At 42.7% G+C, this 16,589-nt stretch overlaps 1 protein-coding gene across 3 annotated transcripts in view; it reads right to left on the bottom strand.

Moving 5' to 3' along the window:
* SUSD6 (sushi domain containing 6) overlaps positions 1-16,589 on the bottom strand; it is a 90,888-nt gene that overhangs the window by 51,831 nt on the left and 22,468 nt on the right. The gene's annotated exons all lie outside the window — the stretch shown is intronic.

Here is a 16,589-nt window from a genome sequence, read left to right on the forward strand (position 1 = left end):
AAGGGAGACTAGTTAAATAAGTTGCCATACACTCGTATAGTAAATACTATGCAGTGGGCAGTTCAGTCTATAGTAGTATACAATGACTTCCAAAATTAGTATGTGAAGAAAACCATTTTTGTGTATGAGTGTATTTTTAAAGGACACCCTCCCCTCCCCCACCAGCCACGTGCATTTAAAATCTCTCTGGAATAATGCACAAGATACCAGTAGCTAATAATTGCCTTCAGGAAGGGGAGCTGAGTGGTTAACAGAGAAGAAAAATAATTTTTCACCAAATGTATTCCCTTTTAATCTCCTTGAGTGTTGTACCTTCTGCATGTACTCCTTGTTTAAACAGATAAAATATAAAATAAAATTAATGTAGCACGGTCCTCCTATGGACTACCTGCTTCCTTCCTCAACAAACCAACATGCAAATAAACCCCACTGTTCCCTCTGACAGGGACCCAGTCACTTTCTGGGCTCAGCACAGGGTCATCTTCAGGAAGAATTCTTTTCTGACACCTCACACCATGCCCGCCTCCAGGAGAACCAACCCCCTTCTTACTCCCAAAACATCACCCTGATCGGCCTCATCCATTCACTACAGAAATATTTGCTGTGCATGTGCTGTGATGTGGACAAACAGGTGTCATTCTTGATGATCCACTGTTTGTTGCCTTGAGGGAATGGTGACTTCCTGGTAGGGCTACCTGCTGTGGCTGCATGTAAATGAGAGAGTACAAAATTGGGGAAAAGATGTACACAGATGAACTCTTGTTTTTAAAGAAAGAGCTGGCTCCTCCCTCACTGACAAGGGACCAATTCCAACATGAAGCCTAAGACCTGATCAAGTGCAGAACAGATGGGGTGATGAAAATGAGGGCTTTGCAAAGGAAAAAGACGAATGGAGGGCAGTCAATGGAGTATTTACATGCAAGTCTGGCCAAGGGTCAGCACTTCAAAAATAATACAGAGAAAAGTGAATCCCTACAACTGCCAGGGTATCACCCACAACACGAGAATCCAGCTACTGTGCAGAAAGGGTCACACTACACATCTAATAATTTTAAGAAAAGATCTGCTTTGAACATATGAAGGAAGGAAAGCAGGCAGGGAGGAAGGAGAGAGGTCTGTCCTTGAATTGTGGCTTTAGACCAAGTCAAAAGAAAAACACTTTAGAACAAATTATCCCTAGAGAAACACACAGGCAAAAACTTTGTGCGGGGGGGGATACATTTCACTTCAATATTCCTTTGGCATATTAGTGACTACTTCTCCAAATTTAAAAAAAAATATATGATTAAGTAGAGACAGAAAGTAGAATGGTGGTTATCAGGAGGTGGAATAGGAAGTTATATTGTTTAACAGGTACAGAGTTCCAGTTTGGCAAGATGAAGAGTTACGCAGACAAATGGTGGGGATGGTCACACAACATTATGAATGTCCTTAATACTACTGAACTGTATGTACACTTAAACATGGTGAAGATGGCCGATTTTATTTTGTGCTTTTCACCACAGTAAAAAAAAAAGGAAAAAAGTATGATTAAAGAAGACCCTGGAACTAAGCTTCATTTTCAAAGCCTGCACACACCCAACCTTATAGGGCATATACCATCTAAACTTAGATGTGAGAAGAGAGAAGCCAGCCTGGGGCTATAGCTAGTCCCACCTCTGCCACCAAACACATGGCTGGTCATGACTCCCTTTCCACATCTAAAAAAGGCTCTAAGGTTTCTCTCAGCCACAGAATTCTTGGTGGCATCCAAACTTCTCTTTGTATAAGCTATCTCTTCCTCCCGCCGCCAGCTTTCTCCTTCAAAACACGGAGTGAGGAGTCATAGAAAATCTGCGTTCACCCTTCTTATTTTCTTTCTTGGGACTAGTGCTGCTGCCCCAATAGAATGTGGTAAAAGGAGACCCCATGAGCTACACTGTCAGCCCCTCGAGGACAGGGTCTGGCCTTTCTCACCTCTGCAAACCCACAACATCAAAAGCTGGGTGACTGTGCTGGGCTGAATGTGATGACATGAACCATCACATCCTGTCCACAATGACCCTCCAAGGGGAAGAACACTGCCCTTAAGCCATGGCTCTAATCTTGGGGAAGCCACTCACCTCATCTCTGCCTTTTTCCTCATGTATAAATTGGGGTTGTTCATTGCTCTGAATATCTCGCTAGTCTCTAGTGAGGCTCAAAGAGACACAATATGAGGAACTACTCTACGAACTGAAAAAGACTCAAGTCTCTCTATTTACAGGCTTAGCCCAGAAGCAATGACAGCAAAGGGCTATCTGAGAAACTTCTCATCATAAAAGTGATGATGACAAGTATGGTAGGTTTATGGTGTTTTTAGGGTCAACCTGGAATGTGAGCCCAAAGTTCCCATGGTTTGCTTGCTTGCTGTTGTCATAGATGCTTCCAGGTTAACCAAAGAGCCTCCTAAGGTTAAAGGTATCCTGGAAGTCACCTTCAAAAACGGCTCACAGCCTGGGGAGGCAGCAGCAGTAGGTGGGGCCAGCCATGAAATAGTAAGGGCACCTGGTCTCCTAGACACCCTGGGGCCCAGATCTCCTCAGACCACATGCCTGGTTGCACTGGGGGTCTACCCTGCAGAGAATGTCATAGTCCTGCTGGAGGAAACAGGGTTGAGTCACACTCTGTGAAGCTCTCCTCTGTGTGAAGCAAAAGGGTCCTGACTGTCAAGCCTGGCTCCCAGACCCTGGTGGGTTTACCTACAGTTCTGTGAGGTTGGCCTAGTTTACATGTAATTTTCAGGACAGAATATTTCCTAAACCTTGGCCCATTTCTCCATTGGTTAGGAGAGGGGGCAGGATCAGTCAAACCAATATAAATCCTTTTCTTGCCTCAAACGAGTCCAGAAAAGGAATGGTGGTGGTACAAAATCTAACAAGAAAGTTTAATCCTTTGATTAATCATCCTCCTTGACCCTGATACTGCTATGCGACAGGGGAAGACAAAGAACAGCTCATGTTCCTGAAGTGTGAACAGAATTTAATTAGCTAATCACTTTTCAGAGTATAGGGATAAGAAGTCCTAACGCTGTGAAGTCCAGAGTTCCCCAGAGCAGTGTGGTAAGAGAAGCGACTAACATGCTAGGGAGGCCCTCCCTTACCTCTCCTTTTTCTTTCCCTTCAATGTCTCCCCTTTTCACTGCCACCCACCCTGAAGTGGCTGGGCCACAGAAGCAAAAGATATCTAAGTGTTGATCAAATCTTAGTGCCTCCCACTCTTCCCCCCAAAAAGGCCAAAATTAAGTTACTTCTAGATGTCTTCAGTTTATTCTTACCCTTGTGGATAAATGGTTCCTTCCAATCTTGCTAACCTCTCTATCTTACCCTTTCTTTTGTGCCATTGGCATCTGAGTGCTTCAAGAGGCACAGCATCTTCTGATGGACTTTGAGATCATTAAGAGCAGTATGTTACCTTATCCACTTCTTTTTAATCTCCAGTTCCAAAGCCCAGAAGACACAAATATCAAACTCTTGTTAAAACCCACTTCCTACAGCCCTGGCTGGGTAGCTCAGTTGGTTAGAGCATCCTCCCCATGCCAAGGGTGCAGGTTCGATCCCCAGTCAGGGGAAAAGAAAAAAAAAAAAAAGAAAAAGCAATGAATGCGTAAGTAGGTAGAACAACAGATCAATGTTTCTCTCCTCCCTCCTTCCTCTGTCTACTGTCAATAAGTAAATTTTTTAAAACTTTCACCTCCTACAAATTGCAACAATAACCCTTGGCTTCCCTCACAAGTCACCCGAGCCACTGCAGGGCAGGTGTTAAGAGGGTTTTGTTTTTTTTTAATTGCTCTGATTTTTCTTGTATCCCTGTCTTGCTCCCCCACAACTGCTCACTACATCCTCTGGTTGTCACACTTTCCACCTACCCTATTCCTCAGGCTTCAAACAGCAGGAATACCAGCAGACACATACTACTAGCCCATCCCTAAGCCTTCTCTTCAACAGTCTCCAACACCCCTCTTCTAGAGACTACCCAGGATGACAGCAGCATGGACCTGAATGCGGGAGCAAGCCGTAAGTCCTAGCTCCATCGACCCACAGTGAATTAGCCACAGGCAAGTCAATCCTTCCTCCCAGTCCTCAGGGATGGGCCTGGACAATCCCCAAATGCCCTTTCAGTTCTGAGAAATGTGGAATGTTTTCTAGGGAATAGGAGGGGCCCAGAAGTATTTCCTCTGAAAACGTAAGGTAATAAAAGTTCTGACTGGAATGAAGAAATGTGAAGTCCAGCCTCTTTGTTCAGTATGAGCAGTCCTTTCCTTGTACACTTCTGTCTCCCAAGACCTATCCTAGCATCTCTGTCCCTCTGCATTGCAGCAAACTAAGAAGACACCACTCTCCCTTCTGGAGTTTAATCAATCCATCAGCACATTTGTACAGGCCATCTGTACACAATGTTCCTAAAGTGCTTTCCAAAAATAACAAACATCTAACAAAAAAAACCCAGCCCTCACACACAAAGGATCACTGCAGAGCTGTAGTGGCCCAGACAGAAAAAAGATGCAAGAGAGGGCAAAAGAGAACAAAACAAGGCAGACTAAGGACAGGACAGAAAACAGGAGCAAGAAGACACAGTGCCTATAAGCAGGACCTTGGCTTAGGCCATAAATTTCTGACCTTCTGAAGGCAGGAAACCACTTCTCTAGGCCCAGCTTCATCAACAACTGATAGGCTGAACTAGGACAAATCACTTCCCTCACTATGCCTATTTCCTCCTCAGTAAAATCAAACAGTTCAACTAAATATCTCTCAGGGAGCCTGAGATCGTGGAAAGATGCTGCCAGACTGGGCCAGAATGTCTGGTCTGCTTGGAATTATTAGTTTAGTGGTCTAGGGCAAGCTAATTTCAGTTCCCATCTATAAATTGGGTAAACAATATTTACCATACGGAATTGCTGTGGGGTGGAAATGAGGTAAACGTGAAGGATTCAGAACAGTATCTGGAACAGTGGGCACTCAAATTAGCTCTGGCTAAGGTCCCTTCCTGCTCTAACAGCCTGTGACTGAGCCCCCCCTAGACTCCTAAAGGCAATGTTTTAGCTGGGCTGGAAAATACAGACCCTGAAATTAAGCTTAAAACACAAAGTTAGTTTAGACAAAAGAAAAGCCAACAGGTTAAACAAGTGAATCACCAAGATTCTCTACCATGACATTATAAAAAATATTTTTAAAGAATTTAGAAATCTCTCCCCCCTAAATTAAATAATTGTGTATATGACTATACTAAAGTAATATTTGAGTCTAAGAGGGCCTAGGAGGCTTTTTGGCTTGAATATGTTGAAGGGAAGGACAAGGGCATGGAGCTTACATGTGTGTATGTCACACACACACACACACACACTCTCTCTCTCTCTCTCTCTCTCTCTCTCTCTCTCTCTCTCTTCCTACCTCATTAAATAGGTGCTATTGCCCCCATTTTACAGATAACTGGGATCCAAGGTGTCTAGAAGGCTTTCCTCCTGCCTTCCAATTGCAAAGGGCTCCTTGCTCTTTTATTTTCCAAAAACATGGTCAAGCTTAATTGCCTCTCTTCTGGGAAAACTCATCAATTCAGCCCACAAGCATGGAAGGCTCTTCTGAACCTTTGGCAGCACTGTCTGGACCACGAATGGGACAACCAATCATATCCCTCCCCAGGGTCCACTCTCAGTTACTTAACTGTTATATGCTGCATTTACTGCAGGCAATAAGTTCCAGTAGAGAACACCAATTCTGCCTCTTTCTGTGCCCCAAAGTGCACAACATTTACTTTTTCTGTGAAGGGAGAAGAAAAATAAATCCAAAGACATGATTTGTGTAGGCAATACCAGATGTCAAAGTAGCAGCAGATACAAAAGAGGAGGGTAAAAGGGTCTAAATCCTAAAGTTTTAGCCAGACAGCAAAACAGATGCTTGGCAGAAGCAACTATAATTGGTCTGTAGAGTCCAGAGATACATCTATGTGTCATCACACCCCTCTGTTTTGTCCCCTTTAGAACTGACTGGAACAGGCTTCAATGCTCGCTTGGCAAATAAAGTCTGGGAAGCTGATGTGCTAAATCTGACTTCTTCAGGCTCTGTGTTTGCAGAGCCTATACTACAATTCAGCAAATATTTACTGACTATCTTCAGTGCAAGGCTTGGGTGACCACAAATGAAGTGGGGCGTAGTTGTTACTGTCAAGAAATTCACAATCTACGTGAGAGGAATTATATGTTTATCTGTATAACACTGTGAAATTGTTACTAGGACCCAATTTAAAAAAAAAAGTACTATAAGAACAAAGAGGAGACAGGAACAAATACTTTGGATTGGCAGTAGAGGGAAAGTGAAAGAGAAAGCTTTGAGCTGGACCATTTTGCATGTGTAGCGCCCATTGTAAAGAAATAAAATGGAAAAACAACTCACAAAATAATGGGAGAGAAAGAGAAAAAAGTGATGGTTTTGGCTCCCAAGACCCATGGAATGCTGCTTGCTGCTGTCTGGTAACATGAAATAATATATACAGTATCTGTCTATATGCGCGCGTGCGTGCGCCCGCACATACACACACACACACACACAATTTACTCAAGAGGATGTTTAAGTGCTAGATTTTGGTTTTCAAAGTATTCATAGCTACGCAGGAAACACCTCCTCCAGGTCAAAAATAGTGAACCCAAGAGAACTGGCTGATGCAGTTATGTTTACCTTTTACCATCTCTGTAGACGGCTTTCCAAGGCCTCCAAGTGGGATGGTATAAACAGGTCTGTGTCACTTCCTGGTTCTCAGGCCTTCTGCTACATTCCCAGTCAGTCTGGGAAGGCTGCCTATTTAAAAATAAACTTTAAAACCTCACCAAAACCCCAACTCTAAACCACCCTTTCCTCTATTTCATTCAATTTCACTGAAATTAAAAAGGTTGAGTAAGAAGTGAGACAAAAATGACCAGAAAGAATAAATTCTCATGTCAAAACAAAACACATGCTCACTGAGTTCAAGGTCAGGAGATTTGGATTCTATGCATATCTTCCTCTAACTGGAAAATGTGACCTTGAGCAAGCAAGATGTTTCATCTCTCTGCACAATAGCTGCTTCAGCATACTCTTAACGCCAATGCAGTTATCCAATCTTTCTGGAGTTCTAAAATAACACTAATAATAGATAGCTCACAGGGCTAGTGTAAGTATTATATGGGAAATGCATGTAAAGCACTTGGCATAGTACCTGGCACCTAATGAGTTGTCAAAAATGACTGTAGGTATTCTAGGTATCACCATCAATCATCATCATCATCATCATCATCTGAAAATTTAAGGGCTGAGCTAGATGACTGTTACTTGAAGAACTTCTCTGACTCCAAAATCCTGTAATTCTGTAAGTCACTTTCTCTGTTTCTTTTCTTACTCTTCTTTAGGGGTCTGGATGGAAAGGAAGGGGAATGAACCTGGCAAAGCATGACAGCTACAAACACATCCTCAGTGTTCGTGAAAAAAGCAGAATACAATTAGGAAATTTATCAGTAAGTAAAGGGATAAATTTCCCTCCAGAGTGGAAAAGTCTTAGCCTATCCCTTGCACTAAACACAGAGCATGTGGCCAGTTCACCCACAATATGCCGCCTCTTACTCCCACGATCGCCAAGGACAATGTCCTCCTGGGCCAGCACCATCTGACTTAACCGACCTCATCTTTACCTGTCACCAGGTCCTTGGGGCAGCCCCAGAGGACAGCACGGTGGCCAATCCACCCATTTCTAATAGTGATTAATCCTTCCACAGAGTATTCCTGTTTTAAACAACAACAACAACAAAAGCCCTTTACTTAACATAATATGAATATAGCCAAAAATCAAACACTCTTCCCAAAAGTTAGCCTGTAACCAGAAGTATTCAGCTTTATCAAAAACAAACTGCTAAACTGTAATTAAATTCAGATGAAATTATGTTTTCTTTTATTCATTCATTCATTAATTCATTCAGTGTCCATGACGTGCCAAACACAGAAGATTCCAAAAATTAATAGGATAGCATATGTGAGAACAACAGAGTGACCCCTAGGTTTCTGGCTTAAGTGACTGGATAAATGGTAAAAGCTACAGCAGGAGAAAAAGGGCACAAGAGGACGAGTAGATTTTGCTGAAGAACGAATGAATGAATTTAGTTCAAGTTATTCTTGGATATGTTAAATTATAAGTACTTGAAGGATATCCAGGTAGAAGAGTCTAGCAGGCAAATCAGAAATGAGTATGAAACTCTGCAGAGCACTCTGAACTTGGGATATAGCCCTAGAGTAAGTGATGGTTGAAACCATGCAAAATAGAAGAACTCACTGAGGCAAGAGAGTTGAGCGAGAAGAGAAGAGAGTCAAGGACAGAATCCTGGAGAGAACACTAATTTTTTAAAGAGGCATATCAGGTACAGAGAAATAAGGTGCATCACAGATGTCAAGGGAAAGACACAGAGATTCAAGGAGAATGTAAGGGGTAGTTGGCAGATGCAGCAATGGTCCAGTGAGATGGAAGACTAAAAATGCCAATTGGATTCAGCCACCATCAATAGTGACCTCATCAAGAACAGTTTCATTAGAGTGCTAAGGGCAGATCATATTGATTTTACCATGAATTCAAAGTGAGAAAGTAGATAGAACTAAGGGCAAAGCTATTGGGTGGTGGGAGGGGAGTTGGAAAAGAAGGTAGAAGACAGACTAGATGCTGGGCTAGAAGGAATTTGTATCTTGTGAGTTGTACCTTCTCAGTTAGCCCATGGATTTCAGTAACGGCTTTCTGAACTATCTAGATAGCTCAGTCACCCCAGGGAGAGCCCATCTAAAATGACACCCCCACAGGCTATGGTTGGCCTAAGGTAGGGAGAAGCTGAGGGGGGAATATTAAAGAGTTCCTTGGTCCCTTAGTGTTTGACAGCAAAAATGCCTCTCCACCCTGCCACCCCTCCTCGGAAACTGCTATCTCTTCTGTAGACTTCATGAGTGAGAAGAAACAGTCAACCAACAGGCAGGGCCAGAGAACTGACCTTTCCTAGTGACTCTCAGGCCTTAAGATTCTCCATAAATATGGTCCTAGTTTCTGCCATTTCCCTCCTTTCTATTCAAATGTTACCTGAGTATTTTTTCCTGAGGTTGATTCAGGTTTAGGAGTCTAAGAACATGTTCATCATCTCCATCTACTGAACATTAACAGCCCCAATGAAGTATGCACTTAAGCCAAACAAGATACTGTCTGTTGGCTCCAAATGTTCTCCATCTTGTGTAAATTCCAAGAAGCCTCCTAATTTATAACCAAACCATGACTCTTCCTGTCTTCTTCCTCATAAATTACCCAAACTTCCTTTAAACTGTCCAGATTGCACTGTGAGGCCCCAAACAAAAATGAGAAACAGGAACTTGCTCACTATTCCTTCCTCTTTGATTAGTTGCACACCCCAGCCCCCTACGTATGCCCTTCTTTACACAACCCTCTAATTGTACAGAGTCCCTCCACCAAAGCCTATATACTCCAGTTCTAGCTTCAATTTTATTGCTAGCTCTTTCCATGTGAGGCATCAGGACCTTAGAAGAAAGGAATTTGGTTAATTCACAAGGGATATACCCTTAAATCTCCACATAGAGACTCCAAAAGTAATCTCAAATTAGTCAAAGGTCAGGAAGAGATAGATATCAAATAAAAAACTCTATAAAGTCCAGGTAACGTCCTGGAAGATGTTAAGAGGGATTATGATAAACACAGCAAATGAGAAAGAAACATCATAAATTAATGAGAGAATCTGATATTTCCCTTCAGACAAGGTATCTGGACTCATTCCTAATATGTATCTTTCTTAAGGAACTTACTGACTTCATTCAACATACATATTGGGCACCTACACATATTAGATTCTATGAAAGGTACAAAGATGGGGGAAAACACATGCCCTTAAAGAGTTTACAGTCAGCCCTGACCAGTGTGGCTCAGTTGGTTGGGCATTGGCCTGAAAACTAAAAGGTCATCAGTTCAATTCCCAGTCTAAGCACATCCCTGGGTTGCAGGCCAGGTCACACCTAGTTGGGGACATGCAAGGGGCGGCCAATCTATGTTTCTCTCCCTCTATTTCTCCTTCTCTTCCCCTCTCCCTACAAATAAGTAAATAAAATCTTTTTTAAAAAAGAGTCTAGTCAACTTGGAGAGATAAGACACATACACAAATAACTACAATATGAGGTAGAAACACATGGATGACATATAGCCAAAGTGCCAAAGACCAGACAGGAAGACAAGCTGAATCCAGAAGAGGGAAATGAAACAGTTAATGAAAGCACCAATCAGTGTGGATTTAAGAGTCACACGAAAGGGAGTTCAATTAGGCTTCTGCTCCTTGCTTCCTACAGCTCTCAGGTGTACGGCCACTGCTGTGAGCCTCCATTTTGTCACATACAAAACCGGAGTATCAATACCTACTTTATAGAATGATGAAGTGTCCATGATTCGCACATATAAAGAGTTTAATATAGTATCTGGCATAGAGTAAGACTAGGTAAGATGGAAGAGTCACTGCACATAGAGTGGTAATTCTCCTTCCTTTCCCCACAGGGCTATTTGGGCCTAATTCATGCAAAAGCAGCTGAGCATCTGCTATTTGCTCATCAGTTGTGACTGTTAGTTCAATTAGTTGCCCAGGTTAAATGGACCAAGGTCAGGGGATACAGGAAGGAGGCTTAAAGTGTGTGTATGCGCACGTTCATGCCAGGATAACAGCCTTCTGCTAAAAGCACAGCATCAGAATACAGGCAAAGTTACATACCACATGTGTGATATTAAACCACATTGTTTTTTTGGACACAGTAGGTGTTCAATAAATGTTTGGCAAATTGGTATGTCCTGAACCTGGCTGAATTCTCAATAAAATCTGTCTTAATGGGCCCATTTTCAACAAGAGAACAGAGGAGGAAAAAGACATCTAAGATTAAAAATTGGCCTAAGGAACTTCTACTTCTGGTCACAATGGAGTAACAGGGAGTAGATTTACTCTTTTTCCTTAAACAACTAGAAGCTGGATATAGTATATAAAATGATGGTTTTCAGACATTCAACCATAGGTAGCACAGGGCAGCGTCCCAAGAAAAGTAAAAAGAAGTGTAGTGAGCCCTCCCAGAGTCCCAGCTAACTCTTTAAGGAGTTTCCAGGCCACAGAATAGGGAGAAGAAACCTGAAAGAATCCAACAATCTCACTGATTTGAAGGGAGAGCTGGGAACTTAGGGCAGCCAAAATGGCTAGAATTTGCAGGCTAAGTAATTAAAGGAGGGAGTTGCAAAGAGAAAAAACTCCAGATTTGCAATGGATCCTCTTGAGTCTTTAGCTGAGAACTGATCTGTGCATGTGTAAGGAAACTAGCAAGGTGGAGAAAGAACCAGTTGGAAGAAGTAGGTGGCATAACCCCAGGACTGACAGAGAGCCAGAAATAGTTCATGTTCCCACCAGCCAATGTGGAAAAAATCCCTAACAGGACATCGACGGAATTTCCAGAAGGGGTTAGCCTCAGTAGTGGAACCATCCTAGCCTTAGACTAAAGGTGGTTCTGGACCTGTCCTAACAAAACTGGAGAGCAAGCCTTGAAAGGATAAAACCAATTCCAAATAATTGGAATTGCTTCTAAGAACAAAGTCCAAAATTTATTTAGAGGAATACAAAAAGTTCCAGCACTCAGCAACATAATACTCACTGTATCTAGCTTCAAATAAAAAATTAACACGGCAGGCAAAGGGGACAAAAAAAGAAATAATGACCATTTTAGAATAATACTCAAACAATAGAAACAGACCTAAAAATGACAAAAATGATAGAATTAGTGAACAAGGATGTTAAATCTCTATTATAAACATACTTAATGTGCTCAAGAAAGAAGAGGAAAGCAAATGATGAGGAAAAAAATGGAAGACATAAAGAAGACCCAAACTGAACTTCTGGAAGGAAAGATACAAATACTATAAAATGAAAAAAATAGACAAGATGGGACTAACAGACTAGACATTGCAGAAGAAAAAAATAAAACTTGAAAACAATAGAAACTTCCTAAAATGATAAACACAGAACATCAGTCAGCAGCGGGACAATACCAAGCTGCCTAACATATGTATAATGGATGGGGGTAGGGGGGAACAAATGAGTAGGCACAAAAAATATTGTAAGAAATAATGGCTGAAAATTTTCCCAATTTGATTAAAACAACTATAAATCCACAGATCCAAGCTCATCAAACTCCAAGAAAAGAAAAAAGCACAAGAAGAAAACACAGGCACATAATAATCAAAATGCTAAAAACTAATAATAAAAGAAAATCTTAAAAAGCAGCCATTGGGGATTCGAATAAGGAGAGAGACACTGTATTCGGAGGAATAAAAAATTATAGCAAGTTTATTATCAAAAACAATGCAACCCAGGAAGCAACAGGGTATCATGTTTAAAGTATTGGAAAAAAAAATTAATCTGATACTGTGAAGGCAAAGTTGACAATAACTATGAAGTTCCCATCACTAATCCTTTTTGTGTTCTGGAACAATGTTTTTTCAGGAAAGTCTGTGGGGGCAGAGGGGCAGTCTCAGTGGCCTTAAAAACATATGTAAGTACAATAGCCTATGAGGAGTAAAAAAGGGATAAAGACCCTTTCTTAGGCTCACAAAAGGGGTATTTACCCATGTTTTATACCTATGTATACCTATGTATTCAGAGCATTACAGACTGTAGCTCTGAAATAGTCCTACGGCAATATTGCTTAACACACTGGAAAAGAGACAAAAAGATCTGTTGGAGGATTGATCCCAAAGCAGAAGAAAATCAAGTTAGAAATAAAAAGTAAATCTCATTAAGGAATGAGTTAGCCTTTCCAGCTTCAGATTTAAGTAGGCCTCCTTCTCTTCAAGTGTATACATCTATTGGTTAATGTGTCTGACTGACCTTTACAAATTCAGATAAAATGTTTTCAGAATGAACACATACTCCTTGACAAGTAGGTAAGAATAACTGAAAATGTGAATGAGAGTTGCTCAGTTCTTAGCTATACAATCCAGTCCAGGGCAGCAAAGTCTCCTCCTCACTAAATACCTTGGGCTAGCACACCATTCGTCAGAGGCCAGCTTGGCGCGCTACACCTTGGCCAGACCAGGAAGATGGCAATGTATCTGTTCTACGCACTGCTTGGTCTGGTCTCATCACTAAACTGTAAGATCCCAGGAAGACTGGAGCCCCATCTGTTTTATGCTTTCTTTGTAACCCTAAGACCAACACACACTCAAAAAACCCCAGAGTAAGTGCCCAAGAGGGACCCTCCTTCCCCAAATACCTTGTTGCCTAACTAGTGGTTCTCAACTAGGAACAATTTTACACCCCTTTCCAAGATATCTGGCAACATCTTGAGGTATTTTTGAATGTCATAACTTTTTTTGGCGGGGGCCTTCTGACATCTAGTGGGTAGAGGCAAGGGATGCTGCTAAACATCCTACAATACACAGGACAGCCCCCCATAAGAAAGAGTTATTTGGCCCAAAATGTCAACAGTGCTGTTGCTGAGAACCTTGGCCTAAGGGAATGCTGAGCTGCAGCAGTAGATGCCAGTAGATATATGTAGTACAAATTCCATCACATCACTGGAAAGCTTCTTGTCCTACCTCCAGCTGTCAAAACAACATTTTTTTAAAAAGATTTCACTTATTTATTTTTAAAGAGCAGAGAGGGGAGGGAGAAAGAAAGGGAGAGAAACACCGATGTGAGAGAGAAACAGCAATTGGTTACCCCTCCTAAGCGCCCCTACCGGGACTGGGAATTGAACCAGTGACCTTTCGCTTTCCAGGATGACACCCAACCAATCGCGCCACACCGGTCAGGACTCAAAACAAAATTCTGATTGTCCAGTTGTCCCAAACTCTGAGGGAGAAGATCAGGAGTTCAGACATCTGGCTTTTAATCCCAGCTCTGCTACTAACTATTTGATTCTGGACATGTCACAAAACTTTTCTGGGCCCATTTCCTCCTCAGTAAAATAAAGGGGTTAGAAAAAATGATTTAAGAGTTCTTCCAGCTCTAAAATTCTACTTGAAGTACTTCATTTGACCTTATCTATTTACAATGAGCCAAAGAGAATGTGGAAGAATTCAGTCTTGTTATATGCACATCCACCCTCTTAAGGGCAGAGGTTCTTATATTGTGGAAACCAAATTAGGCCAAAGGGGAGCTCCAAAGTAGCCAGGATCAGGCACAAGGGACCCAGGAAAGAGCTCTGCAAACACTAGCTGAAAGCCCAGCCCAGACTCTCAGGTTTAAAATATGAAAGCCCTAACCAGCCTCCACCCTCCCTAACCCAGGGCAATCATTTTCATGGGTGTTCAGGGGAGGAGGAAAGCTGGGGCCTTGCTATTTAACTTACGGGGACAGGCTATGGAAGAGCAGCGCTCACATCATCTTGGAGCTTATTAGAAATGCTGAATCTCACCCTTCATCCCCATCCACTGAATCAGAATATGCATTTTAATAAGATTGCCCAGGTATTCATATGCTTAATTAAAGTTTGAGAAGTCCTGGTTTAGAGTTTGCTGTCCTTCTATTCCCTGCTTTGTCACCTCTTCACTTGGTAAAGAGGATCTTAAGATTCTGTCCACATTCTCCCCTGAACCCACCTCCTTGCAGTTGTACACCCCGCCCATGTGCTGCACCCCACACCAGTGCAGAACCTGCAAACCCGGGGACACTAAGAGTAATGGGGATAGGTAACTTTCTCCTTGCCTCTTTCCTATGTCCACACATGGCCAGAAAGAGGCAAAGCCTGAAGTACAAGAAAAATTAGAGCGTTTCTTTTAAGTAATTCGGCCCACTCCTGCCATTCAGATTCCACAGGAGGAAGGTTGGAAAAATGGGTGGTGAACCCAAAGGTACAAACTTTGATGGAAAGAGATTCATCATTTGCATCCGATGAGAGACCAAGAAGAGTCCAAAGTATCATTTCTAAAGTTGTTTTGATTTGTTTGCTGCTGCTGCTGTCTTACATTACATAAAGATTCTTGGGGACACGGGCTAAAGGGCAAAGCACACACACAGAAGTAAACAAAAATCCAGCAAGAATTCTCCTAGCAGAGAGGTGGGGGGCAGCAGCTGGAACAAAAGCAAGACCGAGATGAAGAGTAGCGTAACAGAGCCCTGGAACAGAAGACAGAATGTGGGGATAAGGGACACTAGTCTGTGCCCAGTTGTTAGAGCAGTGAAGGAGATTAGGTTGCTGCTCACCTCTCACCCCATCGCGGTCACAAGCAACAGGTCGCAAGGTCCAGCTCTAGGCAACTGGCCAAGACAGCAATCTGCAGAGACCTGTCTGCCCACACCCCTCCCAGGTCTGGAGATGGAGAGACACAGGGCAAAGTCTGGGGCCCATCCCAGATGAAAGCTATACCTTGAAAGAGTACCCAGGGCAAGTGGCAACATCACCCAATGCTTTGCCACAATGAGAAGAACCTCCAAAATAATTCTCAGCATTACCTGAGGTTTTCCAGCACCCACAAACAAACAGCTCATTGGAAAAAGGCCCTTGGTGAGCTGGGGATAGGGGAAGACCCAGAACAGCTCCCAGACTGGACTGGGGTGTGTTGGCCTGGGAAGGGTCATTTAATCATTCAGCATTCGCCACATTCAAGAAATTGCACCATCCAACTAAAGATCCAGTGGTGACAGCAGACAGTCTCTGACCTCTGAAGTTCATGATAGGGTCAAGAAAAACAAGGAAAACAGACAGTAATACAGGGGAGAAGTACTGAGCGTAGAACAATATGGCAACACAAAGGAGGAACACTCCTACCTATACAGGCAGCAGTCTAAGCTTACACTGACTTTAGGAAGGTGTTAGCCAGGCAGAGCAGAAAGAGGTGGGTAAAGAGGGGACGAGAAATATTCCAAGGAAAGGGAAGAGCACATGCAACATCCTGGAGGCAACAGAGAACTGGGAACTGCAACTTCTGTCCCATCCTTTGATGCCTCTGATCGCCCTGACCAGGGACAGACTCATAGGTTTGTCTTGTAGAGCCCAATTTTTCCATTTTAAGAGATCTGAGGCCTAAAGATGGACCCATGACCTGCCCAGGGACACAGCGTTTGTTAGGGACTGAACCAGAACTCAGTTCTCCTAACTCTTTAGAATCAAAGCTCACACAAATATCGCCCAATCAGAAACTGACCACTGAGCCCTCTCAGATGGAGTGCCAGCCCCAGCACTGTTCTCCACTGTGCTCCATCCATTCTGAGCACCCAAGGAATGGCTCATGTCCAGACCCCTGCTAAATGAGGAAGCCCAGCAGCATTAGTCTCCAGGAACGAGGCAGGAGCAACTTATGAAAAATCAGGAATGGCTACCTGCCTTTTCTGAAAAGGAGGCAAAAGACATATACAGTAATATTCAAGGTAAGTTGTAGCTCTGGGAGAGGGTGTGTTTTAGCAAAAATGGGCTCCCCCTTGGAAATGAAGAAGAGTTATTCTGAGAGCTAAAGGGAACTATCAGCCAACACAGAAATAGGTGAGTCTGAATTACTGCCAAACCAGGCAGGCTTAAATTAAGAGTCCTCCACCCTCTCCCCTAGGAACC

The sequence above is a fragment of the Pteronotus mesoamericanus genome, unplaced genomic scaffold (assembly GCF_021234165.1).
Source record: "Pteronotus mesoamericanus isolate MK-2021 breed Mesoamerican mustached bat unplaced genomic scaffold, CSHL_Meso_final contig_182, whole genome shotgun sequence".
Lineage (NCBI taxonomy): Eukaryota > Metazoa > Chordata > Mammalia > Chiroptera > Mormoopidae > Pteronotus > Pteronotus mesoamericanus.